Raw genomic sequence first — 17,399 nt, 5'->3', positions numbered from 1 at the left:
TAAAGGTCCTAATCCTGCATCTGGCCACACCTTGGATGGCATCTTCTCTGACAATCCCTATCTTTAGTATATCATCTATTCTTCTTCTGATTTGGTCTGACCATTCAGAAATTATGTTTCTATTTCTTTGGAATCTGAAGTTGATATTGTGCGTTCCCTTCCAACTAAAATGCCAAGTTACCCATGGCATAAAATCATCCAGAGACTTTCAGGGCACATTTAATTTGCTCTAAACCTAAAATCCCGGCTGGCCTGGATGAGGCTACCATTACCTATCATAAATGGGTTACTGCTAATCTGAACCTTCTGACGCTTTTAAAAGCCACCAATAATAAAAGGACTTCTCTGTCCGAGCCCTGGTTCAACGATAGCCTTAGAACTCAGAAACAAGTTTGGCGTAGGCTTGATAGGAAATTGCATTCTCAATATGACCACAATGATAACATTTCCTATAAAAAGTCGATTCAGGAGTATAAAAGAAAGGTCTCTGTTGCCAAAACCTGTTACTTTACGACCAACATCTCGGCGTCTCCTAATATCCATAAAGAACTTTGCGCACCAGTATAAAAGTCAAAAACACAGGAGTCAACCAAGAATTCTGTGATTCATTAGCAGGTTTCTTCCAGGCCAAAGTAAAAGCAGTCAACAACACATTAACCTCCTCTCATTCTGTAGAAGGAACATCCACTGGGGGGATTAGCTCCCCTATTTTAGAGGGGACAAATTCCACTGACGCTCTAGCACACAATACCCCTATTCTTGAAGCTTTCAATGCCATCTCTGACTTATTTGTTCAGCCTCTCCTCTGTCAGACAAGGTCAGGTTTTCCCTGGAATCGCTGTCCCCCAAAGTTCCTTCAAAACGTAAAGGTTTCATCATGGCAGGCACAGCCAGGCTGTGGAACTATTTGACCCTGGCACTTAAGAAAGAATATATAACCTTCTTTCCTTTTGCAAACTTCAAAAAACTTGGCTGTTTAAAAAGTAATGTCCCTTAAACATTGTATTCCTTACTTTCTATAGTTTTAGTCTTTCTTTCTTTCTTTTAATCAGAGCATCTGCACCTAGACACCTATGGGTTTTAGTGTGCTTTATAAATAAAAATTTCATTCCATTTCAAATGGATTCTTCAGCCAAAACATTCCAAACATTTGCATACACGTGTAAACACAACTAACCTGGTGAGCCACGTATTCGCTGGACCCACTTTCAATGAAGGTGATACAATACCTATTGCATACAAATCACATTTGTGCACAAACACTATAATGCGTTTTGCACCCACTGAGCAAATACTCACAGCGTAACAGACTGCTGTAGTGAGAGAGAGCAAGCACTGGTTTGCTGTATGCGAACCATTGTCGTTACCCCGGTACCGACACAAGAGGCTGTTACTAAAGTAAGCATTCCAAATGCCAAAGCATTACATCCACGATGGAGTCTCTCACTGCAACTGATGTAGACTACAGATTCACTTCTACACTACAAACACAATCATTCCTGCAGTACAAACAAGAATATCCTCTGCTGAATGAAATAATACCTGTAGATTGATATAACTACATCATTTATACTGATGGATCTGCTCAGCCTTCCATTGGGACATGACCCCAATATTCCGCTGGTTGCGCAATCGTAAAGTGGCGCATTCATGACGGAAAGTTCCGCCCTGCAAAAACACACACACACAGTCTCTTGGGGACTGAATAGAGCAGCTGGCAGAACTCAAATCCTTGATACTGGCACGACAAAGTACGGATCCCGATTTCCCCACACTTTATGTTATGTTATGTTAAGTGGGTTTGTATAGCATATGGCAGCCCCAGCGACAGGGTGACCCAGCGCTGGCGGACCGGAGACCAGAGAGGGGTGAAGCTAGATGGAAGCAAACAGCCAGGTTTTGATCAGTTTCCTGAAAACCCAGTGGTCCGGTGTGCAGCGGGCATCCAGAGGGATGGAATCCCATAGTGCAGGGGCCAGATATTTAAAAGATCGACCCCCGGCTCTACATCGGCGGACCCGTGGGATGCACATCAGATGTTGATCAGTAGAGCGCAATGTACGCAGAGGCGTATAGGGGAAGCAAAGTCCCTGCAAGATTTGGGGGCCTTGGTCATGTACAATCTTGCGCGTGGTGCAGAGGGTTTTAAACTGAACTCTCTGTTTAATTGGCAACAAGTGTAAGCGGTGAAGGGGGTTCGAGGTATGACATTTCCTAGGGAGGGCAAACCGAGTGCGAGCAGCAGCATTCGGATACACGTTGGAGTCTTGCGTTAACTGTTTTTTTACACCAAGTAGAAGGCCATTACAGTAATCCAGGCGTGACTGGACCGCTGATTGGACTATCAGTTGGCGGGTGGTGGCATCAAAAAATCCTAAGATTGGCTTTAGGCCGCGCAGAAGACCAAAACAGGTGCCAGCCACTTTTTTTGCGTGGGGCTCAAATGAGAGGGCGGTGTCAACTAGGATCTCTAGGTCTTTAACTGTGTTTTTCGGAGTGGGAGGGGTGCCCAGGGTCGCAGGCCATCACTTGTAATCCCACTTGTGGATGTCCCGGCCAACCACGAGTAGCTCAGTTTTTGCCGAATTAAGCTGTTGATAGTTGTTTGCCATCTAGTCTGCAATGGCCAGAACATCGGCACGAAATTTCAGTTGGTCCAAAGCAGGGTTGTTGGAGAAGGTGAACACCAGCTGGGTGTTGTCCGCGTACGATACCATTTTGATGTCTCGCTCTTTAGCCAGGAGGGCCAGAGGGCGGACATACACGTTAAACAACATGGGGCTTAAGGCTGAGCCCTGCAGCGACACCACAGCTAAGAGGTAGTTACTAGCCGGGTAGGGGGCATGAACCTGGAAGGAACATTCTGCTAAAAAAGAAGCAAAACAGGCCAGAGCTGTGCCTTTGACCCGATCTCCTCGAGTCGTTGGAGAAGGATATTGTGGGAGACCATTTCAAAGGCTGTGCTAATGTCAAGTAAAAATAGTGCTGCAGTATTTCCTTTGTCCAACGTAGCCCACAGCTGCTCTGTGACTGCTAAAAGGGCTGATTCTGTGCTGTGCCTGGGACGGAATCCATTCTGAGATTTATCTAGGATTCGGTTGGTCTCCACATATTTGGTTAGTGTGATTGACATGGGCTTCCATAATTTTAGCCAGGTAGGGAAGTAGGGATATAGGCCTAATGTTCTCCAGCATAGATGCATCCAGTGTAGGTTTTTTTAACAATGGGACAACTTTGGCATGCTTCCAAGACTTCGGAATTACTGCCGACAGAAGTGAGCCGTTGGTGAACTTCCTGAAAATAACAGGTTTTATGGGGTCATCAGGGTACCCAGATTTGACTTTAGCCAAAAGGGTGGCTAGGTCTTCGAGAGACATGGGTGGCAGAGTTTACAGGGTGCAGAGGGGTGCTCTGGGGATGGGCGGCACCATGACTTCAGTGGTAGTCCGTCTCATTTCTAGTGCGTTGTAAATGCATTCCACTTTGTTGATAAAGTATTTTGCAAGTGAGTCACAGTGAGTATTGGAAGATATGATGTTGTTTGTGCCTATGGGAGGAGAAGACATATCTTTCACGAGGGAGAAGATAGTTTTGGAGGGGTTCAAGCTAGTTGAGATCAGGTTGGTGTAGAACACAGCTTTAGCCTTTTGGACTGATTTATGGAAGGTTTTTATGGCCTTCCTATAGGTGTTTTTACCAGCGGCATCATAGGTAAGTCTCCAAGCCCGTTCCAATTTTCTTTTCTTTTTGTCTTTTCCGCCCGTAGGGACTCATTGTACCATGCGTGTGTGTGCACAAGCTTGGTCCCTGTAAGTTTCCTCGGAATGCACTGATGAAGTGAGTTATTAATCCAGCCCCTCAAGGGTTTGTTAGCTGCCTCAACATCCGTTGGCCAGTCAGGTCGGGTCGTATTTAGTGCAGATAGGAAGGTAGTATCATCCAATTTGTGCCACAGACGCTTCACAAGAGATTGGCTAGAGGACCTCAGGATAGGGCCTGCCATTTCAAGACTCAAGGAGATCAAGAAATAGTCAGTCCAACTCAAAGGAAGAGGAGTGTTTGCTACTAGATTTAAGAGATTCGAAAAGACTGGATCCAAAAGGTGACCTGCCTGGTGAGAGCGTCCTTCCACCAGCTGGGTAAGTTGGCAGGCCTCCGAAATGCCCAAGAAGTTGCAAATCTCCTGGGAATTCTGGCGCTCCAGGTGGAGGTTAAGATCGCCTATAATGTTAAAGTTAGAAGAATCTAAAGCAAGGGTGGAGACAGAGTGGATCAGGGCCTCTTGGAAAGCCCTGGCTGGGCCTGGAGGACGATAGATAAGAAGCCCTGTGAAGGTAAAGTTATGTGACAAAAATTTTGAACAGGGTACTTTCGCAACCTTGAATAGTATGTGGAAGCAGAGAGCAGTGAAAGGAGCTTTTAAAAATAACTGCAAGGCCGCCTCCTCTACCACACGGCCTGTTCTGAGTGAGCAGCCTATAACCTGCAGGTAAGGCTAATGCCGGTATTGTTGTGAAGTCTGAATGAAGCCAGGTTTCCGTCAGAAACAGTATGTCTGGAGCTGAGTCCATAAGAAGTTTGAAGATGTCCATGTGGTGTTTTACCAGCGACCTGCAGTTGAGACTGTGTATACTGATAGGGATGGTACCTGGGGCCGTCAGGGGGCATAAAGGGCCCGCTGTATATTTAAATCCACAGTTGTTACACTGTTTCTGCGGAGTATCATGCTGCCACTTATGGCTTGTGCAGGGCTCTTTGGGTAGCAGGACAAGCAGCAGCTCCCGGGTGTAGGATATATTTTGGGGGAGTCCAGGACCGGGGGTCCTGGAACCTGGCGATGTACAGGCGCGGACGGGCGCAGGCGGGCTTACCTTAGGCACACCTTCGGCACGTCCGTGTCAGCATTGGGTTTAAATGGTGGGGAGCGTTAATAGCACCCGCCTCCTCCACGCCCCGGAATGCGTCACTGGCGAGGGTGAATCTTTGTTCTCGTCTCCGCCCTCCACTCAATCGGCGACAACTGTGGTGGACCTGGACCGGAAATGCAAGCAATGCAAGTAGCAAGGTAAACGTTTTTTAAAACGTCCTCTACAACCATTTCATTTAAACAGAATAGCAGCGTTAAAAACTGGTGCATTTAAAACAGATTAGCAGCAAGAAATGGACAATCACCAGATCTAGAAACACACTGGGCAGACTCACAGCCCTCCTATCCCAGATAATATGTGATTCATAATACTGTGTCCAGTCCTAAAAGGAATAGCTTCACTATTGGGGCCAGAATGGATTTCGAGAGTCCAAGGGTTGCACAATCAAGCACAAGCTGCTTTGGGAACAGGTGACAAAGCTGAAAGAATGCTTGCCATGGGCTCATGTTATCCATACATTGAGTTATCAACTTGTTGGCGTTCACGTTGAAGGGAATTCAATGGGCGATGAGGCCGCAAAGGCAACAGTCCACAATGCGGCCATTGCTGCAATCACTTGTTCTGGTATGAGATTAGACAGAGACATCATGGTGGCCGTCAATGCTGCCCGCAATGACACCCACCTGCCGAAAGGCTGGACACTCAAGTACTCCTACAAGTTAGATGCACAAAACATTCTGTATGCTCAGATTCAAGGAGTTAGAAATAAAGTAATATCAAACACAGATAGCAGATTGGGATTAATACTAGCTGCACATGAGAGTCTGTGTGCAGCACATAAGGGGGGTAAGTGCAACAGTCTTGTTTCTGAAGCAGCACTATTGGTGGCAAGGTCTAACAAAACAGATCAAGGACTTTGTCCTGAAGTACGACATCTGCCAGCAGATGAAAGGCTCCACAATAGCACCTCGACCACAAACACTTTTTTTCATCTCATACAAGTCTCTGGCAGATGTTTATTTGGCTCGCTGCGGCCCCTTAAACTCAGACGGGGATAACAAGTACATTTTGGTAACAGTGGATTCCTGTTCTAGATTCCAGTGGGTTTGGCCACAGCGCTCGCTGACGATCAAACTGTTAAAAAGGATTTGCGAGTCTTCATCAGGACAAACACAATTGACACACTACATTCCAACCGGGGCCCGGCGTTTAGCACTCGGGCTTACAAAGAAGCCATAGGAAGTTTGGGTGTGGCCTTGCAGTACTCCTTTCCCTACCATGCCAAGAGAAATTTGGTAGTTGAGAGGAAAAAACGTGACTTAAAGTAGCCCTTAAGAGCAAGGGTATTAGGCTTGTGTAGCATTTGGGTCAATCACCTATATGGGTCCAGAGGGCACTCGATAGCATCCCCAAAAAATCCCTTGGGGGTTGTAATCCTTACTAACTCCTGTTCGGTGTGAGAATGTGGGTACCAGACCTCGATAATGTCAGTGTAGTGGTGGCGGAAACATCATTTGACATCAATAAACCTTTGGCTGTTTTACAGGAATTCAGTGAATTGCGGAGCGCACAAAGCAACGTCCAAGTAAAATGCCCGCCACTGGAGAAGTGACAGTCGTTCCAGCAAGACCTGCCTGGGTCTCAAAGATTGGGGACCTGGACAGAGAAAGAATTGTGGACAAGAAAGAATTTGGGCCATATGATGGAGTGCCTGTACCGGTCCTGGCTGTTGAAGGTACTATAACTGTATTTCTTCCGCCCTTTGCCGGTTGCAGAGACAAAAGGTTTGTCTCTATTGATCTGATCAAACCACATTATGTGGCCGATTCTCACCAGTAGGCCTCGTGGGCTCCTGGTAGCGGCCACACTCCTCTTGCTACTATTCAGGAAGTTCAGATGGACGCTTTAATAACTACAGAAGATTCCCCTCTGCAAAGAGAAGCTGTAAACAACAAAAAAAGTGATACTTCTTCCTCTTGAAACAACTGTACAGTCAACAAGTACAAAAATCTCAATTTGGAAAATTGCCACCACCTCCTCTACCTTTAAAACTATAAGTGCATGCCCTCTATCTTTGGCCGAAAAATAAATACTTTGTTGCTCCATTGATACATCTCTGGGTTACAATTAGATTTCTTTTCCTGGTCCATTAGATTGGTTTAGTAACTGTCTTTTTCCTGCTCCTGAATAGACATGATCTCCCAGGACTCTACAGTACACTTTGTGAACTTGGTTCTGAAACCACATGCATCATTGCACCGTGAACTAAGGGTCCTGTCCCTGGTGAACATTACAGCAGTGCTAGTTCTGAAAGAAATAGTATGGAACAGGATATTGTATGATGTGTATGGTCCTACTGAACTTTTACAAATTCCATATTTGTTTAAAATTTCCTTAAATAATATCACCTCTAGTACTTTTTCTGCTGATTGGGACATTGAAACTGTCCACAGTTTGAAGATCTAGAGCAATCAGCTGCATTTTCTAATGATGAATTGTATGATGGTACATATAATTTTGGAGACTTTTTGTTATCAACATTATGGTCACCATTATTTTCAGAAAGCTAGTATCCCCATACACTCAAAGGGAACACTGCCCAACACCGCCAAAATGTAGTTAAAACACATTTGCACTAAAGTTTTCTTAGTTTTCTGGTTTTGACACATCAGTCCCAGTCTCTTATTATTTTAGGCTTGCATTGACACTGGCAAAGAAAAATATGCTAACAAACACCAAGATGATATACTCTGCTTCCTTTATTTCCCAACTGTCTGTACAGAGTTGTGACTGCTGGAAAGACACCATAGAGACAAAATCTGTCTGGGGGACAAATAATTTGCAGATGCAGGGAACTGAGGCCATATTTAGAACGTGCCTTATACACATCAAATGATTTTCTTGAATAAAATATTGCAAAAAACTTCCTGTTTTGGGTTGGCAAAAATGAAGAATTTGAACACACCTGGTATTTTTTCATTCTCACGTTTTGAGAACTGACAGCATTTAACATACTTCAGTGAGGATACCTTAGATACCATGAAACGTAATGGTTCTTTTAATTCATCAGAGCCAAATTGGAAGGGATGGTCGGTTTGGCCTGTGGACACAAATGGATGTCAGTCCAAATTCCTGGGCAACACCGAAGGGTTTTGGATCAATAGGCCTGATCAGCGATATATACAAACAGAGCACTCGGCGGTGGTGACCAGGGGCGGCTCCTCCACGTGTGTGTTGTAGCGTCGCCCCACTGCTTTTTCGCAATACGAAAAGCAGAAACGTAAAATGGTATAAATAACATTTTATATTTCTGCTTCTCGCACTGCAAGAAAGCAGAAGAAGATTATGCCTGGGGGGGGGGGGGGGGGGGGGGGTGGGTGGTCGGGTCGGGGAGGAGTGGCTAGCCCAATGTGTTGGGCGCTGACTGTCACAGCACTCTCCGTTTTCTTTGCGCAGGCTGCTGTGCAGCCTGCATGAAGAAAACGGCCTCCCCATAGATGCCTGTAAGGACAGGGGAAGAGAGTGAGGCTGCCTCCTTCTGCTACCTGTGAGCAGAGAGCAAAAGACACGACGGGGGAGTCCGGGACCGGAGGCGAAGGTAAATTTTTGTTTTGCTAATTAAATGTTATTAAATAAATACCCCAACCCCTCCCCCCGTAAACCCCTACCACACCCACCCGCTATTCATGCTGGCCGCGACTGGTGGTGACATCATATGCTGTTGGGAAGTTGTGCCTTGATTGGCTAAAAACCTCAACACTGTGGAAAAGTTCTCAACAGTAAGCTGCTGCGAGATTGTGTGAGATCGGCAGGATTAATATAGAAAAGGCTTTGGCTGTGGTTCACAATGATTTTACCACATTATCATCCAGAATGTATTCACTGGTCAACATAGTGTCTTCTGTAATTGGCATTATACAGCAAGACATCTATTTTACAGCATGAACAGTCATAATTACTGTTCATTGTGATACTGAGCTGGATGTTGCAAATACTGTGTTCCTGCCACGTGCCATGGCGTTACATCAGTAGTAAGAATCTGTTTTCTGTATATGATCTTACAGGACAAGAGATAGTAATGGCACGCAGATATGTGAAATACACCATGTTGCACATGAAAAATTGGACCAATTACCTTTCACGGTGGCTGAGACACCATCAACAGATTGGATAATCCATAGTTATATCACCCTGCCGGTCACGACTTGTCAATTCCAATATTGTCTCCAATGCCAGCAGGTAGGCAGATACAAAGCGCTAGGCGAAGGGTATGTGCATTAATACTGAGGAATTAACATTCAAGTTTAGATGCCTGAATCGTTACACAGAAGTTTTCCTTTGTGGTTCTGACTGTGAGGATGCTTTAAGTAGGTCCTTACTATGCAAAGACATTTCTCTTCATGGTGCATGCAATGCTTCAATTGCGAACTTGTCTTGTTATCGGAATGGTAGATATTCGAGGCTGAATGATCAAGGGTGCTGTGGAATAGAACCGGGCATCACCTATCTGGTAATGTTTAATTCCACAGTGACTTGTTGCACACAAGTACTGTTCTCACCTCCCTGCACAGTTAAGGAGGCAATGCTATGGCCTTCCATAAATGTTTCCAACATAGGTTTTGATTCTCTGAGCAATCTGAAAGCCATGTGTGAGATGCTGGCCCAGTATATGATGTACACTTATGTAAGTGGACACCCTTATGGTGATTTTAGTGGTCTTAGACAACCTTAGAAAGCTCTCTACGTGGTAGCTGTGGAGAGCAGCTTTCAGGCTTCATCCAGAAGTAGTGTAAAGCAGCTTGTATTACCAGAACATAATCTTATTGGTATAGATTTTGTGAAAAAGAACCACACGGTGTATTTATAAATATATGTATTTATTATAAGACACTCACTAACACATACAGATATCTCCTAGCCGGAGAGATACACAATGCACACAATACTTTGCAATAGAAACAGGTAAGTAGCACACAATACACAGTGGTCCCCGGGGGGGGAGACCAAACCATATACTAAAATAGTGGTATGTGAACCACGACTTGAATCAAGACAGTACTCAGAGGATGTAGAAGTGTCGGGGACCCAAGGAAGCAACCCAGGTGAGTATCTAGGAGCCCCACGGAGGTAGTGTGCAGTGTGGGAACACAACCTCGTTCTCCGTAAAAATCAATGGATAAGTCGCAGTTGCAATTTTAAAGAAAGAGCACCCTTCCCAGTGGACCCTGAAGAAACCATGTGGAAGACAAGAGTTTGTAGAGCAACCTCCCCCCCCCTGTGGATACCCTTGGAACCAGGTTACCCACACCAGGGAATGTGGTGCATAGGTGTGAAGTGGCGTTGGGAAACATCGTCAAACTCAATGGGAGACTTCAGCAAGATGCCGCTGCTGGAGAAGGTGAAAGTGTACCGTGGAACACAAAGGTGGATTCAAGGTGGAGAGTACCTGCAAGCAGAGGCAACAGAGTCTAGGTCACTCGGGGTGGCCATGGGGCATGGAAGATGAGTGCCCACCGATGTCTGGTGTTGCAGGAAAGATGCAGTGACCTAGGAGCTGCAGCTGTGAGGACCAGGCGACACTATGGAAGACCAGGAGCCATTCACAAGCTGTCTCACATTGGATGCTGAGAGTTGAGGGGTCGGTGTCTGTCGGGAGCACCAGCAAGCCTTGGTCACTGCAAACAACGTGGGAAGTGAAGAAGGTGAAGCATCAGGACTAGCAAGGTCCAGGAGACTTACTATAAGTGGGGGAGTCCGAGCAATCCCCGAGGAATTAGGGGAGCTTAAAGAATTCAAAGGTGACCCTCAACAGGACCCATAGGCCGAAAGCACTGGGGTCACAAAAGGACCACAAGCAGCTCACCAAAGAAGCAGGCCCACAGTTCCAACGATGCAGTGTGATCGAAGATTCTGGTCACTGGAGATGCTTGAGGTTGGGGCTACTTGAAGCCCGAAGATCTTGATGGAAGGAGGCCAACAAGCCTTTGCAAAGGCAAGTCAATGCGGTGCACAGTGGTTCAGTACAGGCCTTGAGGGATGTAATGAACCTCTACCTGTGTGGCTGAGCCTTACAGAGTCCGTGGGAGCCCAGGATCAGCAGACTCGTCAGCTTAGTTGCGGAGCCTGCAGATGTAGGGAAGGGACTCGTTCACTTCAAGGAAAATTCCTTCTGGTGTTTTGGATGCCCACAGGCCTTGGAAGGATTCCTGTTTGAAGTACAGGCGCGAAGTTGTAGCAGACGAGCAGGGCCAAGACATCAGGATCAGCAGGAGTCCTCCAGGTCTCTTGAATGCCCTGAATGAAGGTTCTGAATGACCAGACGGTCGAAGTTGAAGATGTGTCTGAATTGAATCGTGTCCCACGATTAATCTAGGTACCCACCCTCAGGTAAGCCCTTAAGTACCCTTAGGAAAGGGTTGGAAAGATTCAGGGTTCACTCCCAGAGGAGGGGTTGTACAGTGAGGAAGATACTCCCATGTCCTTTGTCCAGTTACCAGCCAGAGTGGGAGCAATGGCTCCCTGAGCTGGTTTGAACTGCACAATGCAAGGAGGGCACCAAATGTGCCCTTCAAGCATACTGAGAGGCACTGGCAAGCGCTCCCACCCGGCCCCATGCACTAAACCCTGTCTGGGAGGTGGTCACACCTCCCTTTGAGAGGATACCTATTGTTCTGCATTACCCTGCTCGACCTTGGCTAAGCAGAAGGAGCAAAATCGAGCCTCTGGGCAACAGCAGCCATGTTGTGTTGTCTGGGTCGAGAAGACTGGTACCAGAAGCACTGCGGGCCTTTTGGAAGGCCTTTACAGTGCTTGGAATCATACCTCCCACACCATTTATAGTGTGGGAGTATGATTCCAACTTGTTTCATACCAAACATGACAGCGTCCGCTACAGCCAGTTTCAAGATGGTCATCGCGTAATGACACAGTGCCCCTCTATATGTTATACGGCTGTCTCACAACCCAGGGCAAAGGACTCCTAAGGCTGAAGGGGTGTCCTGCTCATGCAGGGGCATCCTCACACTTAGAACCGAGCACACTGCCTTCAGGATTGAAAAGGCCTTATGTAGGGGTGACTTATAGGTTTTAAGTGCAGTGACCTTACATATAGGGAACCTATATCTTTTGTAAGTGGTGTTACCACCAGCTTGCACAGGCTGCATTGGCAGATCAGTAGTGAGAGTGAATGGTCTCCCATCAGTGGCATAATACATGCTTTAGTCTTTGGGGGACCCCTGGGGTACCTATGCCCTGGGTACCGTAGTACCATATACTAGGGACTGATAAGGGTACCTCAGTATCCAATCTGGGAGGTACCTAAGTACTTACCATAACAATTTAGGGGGGAAAGCAGAGAGACTGGGGTCCTGATTAGCAGAATCCTAGTCAGACTAGTCAGAAACAGCATAGCACCAGGCAAAAAGTGGGGATAACCATAAAAGCAGATCCTGCTTTCCTACAACATGCTTTTTCAAAAGGATGTGACCTTAACTGCTGCCAGAGAGCCGATTGATCTCTAGGTTGCAAGGTCCTCGTCTGAGATACAGACACTACTCCACACTAACTTTCTGCTGTATTTTGGGGAGCTGGTTCACCATATCTTCAATATGTCTGATATGAAGAGAATAGTGCACTTTTTTAAATGTATCGGCTCTGGTCTGGTTAGCACCTTTCAGATGATTTTCGGAGTAATAACATCTTTCATACACTCATTGTTGTGAAGCGTTTTTGGGGGGCTCCCGCTTGTCCTGCTACTTGTGGCGGGAATACTGATTGTAATTTTTCTGGTCCGCAATGGAAGTCCCAGTTCAGCCTGGAATGGAGACAGCGCTCCTTGTGCAGCTGTGCTATGAGCGCATGGCACACTGCTTTGGCACACCTCGACTTTGAGAATTAAATGAGCACTGGTTCTTGTTCCTCAGGCCTGGTTGGCTTCACTGCGCTCAAGGTGTATTCCACTGCTTGCTTTGCAGCCACAAATGCATACTGGATCTTTGCCTAGGATCATAATCAGTTGTGCCACTGAACATTGATGAACTCCTTAAAGCCCCATAAGTATTGTTGTCCCCAGTGTATTCCATTGCTGATGAATGAATTCTTTGGACCACACTGGGATGCTTTGACTCCTAGTAAAATGGACACAGATTCAACGTTATGCTTACAGGATGCAGTCTCTACCTCAGCGGCTGCTGTGGGAACTGGATGGAATCAACTTTCCTCCAGAAACTTGCTTCGAGGTGCACCTCTGGGACCGTTTTTGGGCAACAGCAATGTTGCGTCTACCACTCAGAACACATAAACAATTTGGCTTTTCCGTGTGGTGGGAACAATTTGGCCTGTTTTATCAACAGAATGAATCAAAACAGCTTTTGCTTTATTTTTCTAGGCACCATGGCTTTCTGAGTGCTTGGAATTTCAAATACTATAATGTCTTTTAAGGGTTTTTTACTATTTTAACGAGAAGCTTGCTTTTAGATTTTAAAAAGTGTTTTTTAGTTCAATTTTATTATGGCTTGTTGGCTTTTAGATAGCTTTTATATATATTGACCCTTAGTATGAGGAGTGTGAGCATCCCATAGATTAGCAGAGGAGGCACTTCAGCTGGCACCGCGGGTCCTACTCAGCGGTCGGACATCCTGCGAGGGTGTGTCCAGTTCTTGAACATGACGGCTCTTACAGTCTCTCCCGCCAGGTTATAGGGTTGAATCGCCCCCTGGAGGTAATCTTAGCTTTACACTCACATACCCTCTAGGTACATTTTGAGTAGGGTTTTACATAGTAGGAGTATGCCTAATTACTACCTTGGAACTTTATGTCATGCTTCATCATTGGGGTCTTCGCATCCCTCTAGGGAATGCGGCATGCTGCTGACCAACTATTACGTGGGAGCACTGAATTTTTAAACTATGTGTGGTGTGTGGAGGTATTGGATGGTAAGTGAGTGGAGGGGTCAGAAGTGAAATAATGTGTGGATGTTAAAAAATACCTGGCATGTGAAGTCTAATACATTTTAATGGGCCTCCGTGCTGGTATTGTTAAAAGGGGTGTGGTGGAGGTATTTTGTATTTTAATGTACAGTACCTCACGTGTGCATTGACATGTTTCGAAGCAGAGGCTTCCTCTTCAGCACGGGGTGCACAGATCCCCACCTTACTCACGTCAGGGTGTCACTGGACATAACTAATAAACAAAATGTGTTTAATCTAGCTAAGAAAGAGACTAAAATGTGCCTACTTAGTTTTTCTTACTCACAAGTACCTGCATTGCGTACCTTAAACAAATGGGAAAAAAGGGAACACAAGAAGAAAACGGGGTATTTAGTTGAAAATATCCAACATGCTGGTACAATGACCTAGAAAAAGGTGATGGCATCACTATCTAGACATAATATGTCATCCTATTTCTGTGAAGTACCATGTAAAGTAAAAAAGGGACAAGTACAAGACATACATACACACAACATAAAACACAAGCTCTATTTGGATTTCCATACCAAGGCCCTCCGACATTCCAACAATACCAATACGGACCACATCCAACAGGAGCCCTGTTCCAACAATGGGCACCGGAGTATGATGGGAGCTTCTATGGCCCACCGCCTTTTTTTAGGATCACGCCCAGGAACCCGACGAGGCAGAAACAGGAGGGGCAACAATGTAAATTGGCAGACAGGGGACCACAAGGACCCACGAGTGGCAACAAGGAGCATGACGGGTGCCCTCCCAAACCAAGCCTTAACCAGCAAGAGGGGGACCTAGTGGTGAATATAACTCCCTTAACCCTTTCTGACATCCAGAAGACTGTCCTAAACATAGGTTTAGGTTTTGTACCTACAAATAGGCTGGATTTATTCAAGATCCATGCAGAGATGCAGGATTTCAACCGAAAACTGAAACTCCAAGCCTTTTTCAAAGACAAAGAAGATACTTCTACCCCCCACAGACGCCGGTTTAAAACTGAAGTCGACTTTTACCCCTCCTGATGCCATTTTGCCTGTGGAACTACTGGCTTCTGAAAAAGCTGTAATGACGGATTTAGGCAAATTAACAACAATGAATATGAGCCTGTTTCACAACACCAGCAGGTTGGAACAGGATGCTATCCATCAACTCACAGGAAACAAAGAAATCATCATCAAACCTGCCGACAAGGGGCTGCGATTGTAGTCCAAATGGCAATAGCATATGACCAGGAATGCCAAAGACTCCTATCAGACAGAATGAACTATACCATCTTGCAGGAGGACCCTACAGAGACATTGCGCATCAGGATCATGGGAATGGTGCAGAAGCCTTGGCGCACGATTGGTTGTCCAAAAAAGAGGCAGACTTTTTAGTCCAGAAGTCACCAAGGACTCCCTATTTATACACTATTCCCAAGATACACAAGTTTTTGAACAAACCCCCAAGGAGACCAATAGTCTCGGGCATCGGTTCCATTTTGGAACCCATGTCCAGGTTTGCTGACGCCTTTTTGCGTCCCCTGGTACAGGCTACAGACACATATCTAAAAGATACCAAAGCTGTACTTCATCTCTTACAGAATCTACCTTTCAATCCTGCCACCCAACTACTACTAAGCCTGGATGTAGAAAGTCTTTATACCAGTTTACCTCATGAGGAAACACTCAATATCATAGAGGAAGTCCTGTTTTCCACACCATGGGAATACCAAACCCCGAGGAACCTAGTGATTGAGTGCATCACTTTGGCACTAACAAGGAATTTCTTCCAGTATGAAAAAACGCTATACTTACAGCGCAACGGTACCAGCATGGGAAGCACCTTTGCCCCTAGTTTGTGCGGCCTCTACGTGCACCACCTGGAAGCTCAAAAAATCCTCCATCAAAGTAACCCCTACAGACACAACATAAGAACCTGGAGACGCTACATAGACGATGTCTTTGTCATCTGGGAAGGTGATAATCAATCAGTTGAACGATTTATGGAATGGCTCAACACACAGAACGCGTTTCTAAAATTCACAAGCTCTGTATCACGTGACATGATGGTGTTTCTGGACCTCAACATTTACCCAGAAGGAGGGTTTCTAAAGACTACCACGCATTTTAAACCTACATCAAGAAACTGTCTCCTGAGGTACAATAGCTTCCATCCACGACACCTACGTGATAATCTCCCTTATGGCCAGTTCCTCCGCCTTAGACGGAACTGCTCCGATGTGAAGGATTACAAGACACAAGCAGTGGACCTCAAAAACAAACTTCACCACCGGAAGTATCCGACACCAGTAATAGACAATGCCATGAAAAGAGCACGCAACAACAATAGGGATGCTCTTTTGGAGGAAAGGGTACAAAAAGAACCAAACAAAAGACCCATCTGTGTAACCACCTTCAATACCCACTCCAACGAGATTTCTAAGATTGTGAACAGACACTGGAGGACGCTTGTGTGCGGCAACCTGAACCTAGAGAAACCTCTGTTCGTCCACAAGAGAGGCAGGAACCTCAAGGACATCCTGGTCCATACCCGGCCACGCACCAATCAACCAGAACAACCTGCTGTCCAATGGGTACAGGGCCATCACCCTTGTGGCAATTGCAGCAGCTGCCACCTAACAAAAAAGAGTAAACATCTAAAATTCAGGAATTGTAGCGAATGGGAACAAAGAAAATTCACCAATTGCAATAGTAGAATTGTCATATATATGATCACTTGCCCGTGCGGCCTTGAATATATTGGTATGACGTTGATACCAGCTAAGATCAGATTTGGCGAACACAAGAGTAATGTCAGGTGCAAAAAGAGTATGACCAAAATGGCTTCCCACTTTCTAACTGAGACACACACTGTGAATTACCTCAATTGGACCATAATTGAACAGCTCCCCTCAGAAAAAGGCCTTTTTGAGAAGGAACAACGCTGGGTGTTCCGTTTAGAGACCCATACTGATGGGCTTAACAATGACATCCCGTGGAGTCAGCTGAGTTAATTTTTTTGAAAGGGGTTTGTCCCCAAAATGTAATATCCAAACACTACTCTGATATGGTCCTGGACCTTCCTTTGGGATATGTCTCCAACCTATGACCTTAGGGTGTACGTCACACACCCTTGTAGTATATATCTTTTTTCTTCCCATAATGAGGATTTGGAATGGGGTGGTTCCTTAAGCTGACAACCACAAAACCAACCCCACTAAAAAACGGCTGAAGTTGTGCTCGTATATGTAAGGTTTAACTACCTTGCATTCTTAATTATCCTCTGGATGCTGAACAGCGTATATACAGTGGTTTAGAAGGGTCTATTTGCCAGGCGCTACTTACCAACACATACGTGCCAACCTCAGTGACTATATGCCATGACATTATCTATTGCATTATTATTTTTTACTGCCACTTTTCATTGGTTCTAATACCGATTTCACAGAATACTTGGAAGAGATTAAGGACACAGTGGGCAGGGTTTCTCGCTACAATACAACGTGCATGCGCGAGCCACTGCTCCTTGCGCATGCGCAGCCAAGACCCTTTTTCTCATTCCGCATCGGAAAGAGATCAACGCGAAGGTG

This window comes from Lissotriton helveticus, chromosome 6 (genome assembly GCF_964261635.1).
Source record: "Lissotriton helveticus chromosome 6, aLisHel1.1, whole genome shotgun sequence".
NCBI lineage: Eukaryota > Metazoa > Chordata > Amphibia > Caudata > Salamandridae > Lissotriton > Lissotriton helveticus.
The sequence above is the reverse complement of the archived record's forward strand: the minus strand, read 5'-3'. Positions refer to the sequence as shown.